The sequence below is a fragment of the Eurypyga helias genome, unplaced genomic scaffold (genome assembly GCF_000690775.1).
Source record: "Eurypyga helias isolate BGI_N326 unplaced genomic scaffold, ASM69077v1 scaffold13406, whole genome shotgun sequence".
Taxonomy (NCBI): domain Eukaryota; kingdom Metazoa; phylum Chordata; class Aves; order Eurypygiformes; family Eurypygidae; genus Eurypyga; species Eurypyga helias.
In genome coordinates, this window is record NW_010257284.1 from 15083 (window position 1) to 16262 (window position 1180).

Here is a 1180-nt window from a genome sequence, read left to right on the forward strand (position 1 = left end):
AGGAGTCACCCAGGATGGAGGCAGAAGCATCCCCCTCCATCCAGGAGAGCAGAGGGCATAAGTGGGCTCCAGCCAGTGCTAATCCCAGGCCACAGGATTGCTGCAGCATGTCCAGGCACAGCCACAAAGGGCCTGAGGAGTCTGAGCACGATCCCGGTGGGAGCATCAGCTTGGCTGAACCCCCTGCTCTGTGTCACACCCACCCCCCCTGCCCCAGGCTTATTGCTGCTACTCCCCTCCCTGCCCTCCTGCTAGAAGAGCAGGCACTGCCTCCATCAAGCAAGGGGTCTGGGGGACTCTCACCAGCCCCCTCCCACCCTAGGCACTGCAAGGAGCCCTGGGGGGGGGTCTATGCCCTGCCCATCCGGTCCCTCCACACTCACTCGGCTCCACAGAGCCCAGCTGGGTGGCTGGGATCCCCCAGCCCCAAGGTGCGGGCACCACTGCACCCTGCCCAAGCCTGTCCCAGTCCCAAAGCCCGAGTGCTCGATGCCATCTCGGGTTCCCAGCCCGCACTTCCAGCCCAGCCCCACTCCAGTGCTGGGGATCCCCAGGAACATCCCAGCCCAGGAGCATCCCGCAGCAGGGAATTTCTCAGCTGTCAGCACAGGAGGGCAGGACCCCAGCACTGCAGGTGCAGTGAGGTGCAGAGAAGGTGCTTGGCAGCAAGCCCAAACACACTCCCGTGAGGTCTGCCTGGGATCGCCCTTCTCCTTGGGAAGCTGCAACACTCCGGAGACCTGGACATGCGTCCTGCATCCCCTCCCCATCACCATCCACCCTTCCTCTGCCAAGCACCATCCTGCTGCGGATCCCTGCAGTCACACCAACACCCCAAAACAGACGTCGGACTTCCCTCTCCTTCAGGCGGGCTGCAGCAGGCTCGGGGGGGCACAGGCAGACGCGGTGGCTGCCCACGCTGCCCTCCGAGCGGGCAGAGCCAAGGGCTCGAGCCCCCTGCACCCAGCCCGCAGTGGGGTGCGGTGGCAGAGGATCTTCTACTGCCCCCCCATGGCCACCGCGGGAGGTGCAGGTGACCCCAAAACCCAGCCAGGCACCTCGGGGCTGGGGTGCCGGCTCTTTGCTCCGGCCAAGCAGTCAGAGGGGTCTGTGCTGCCTGTCCCCAGGAGGCGTTCACCCCACGCCAGGCCACTGGGGGCTGTGTCCCAGACCCCTCAGA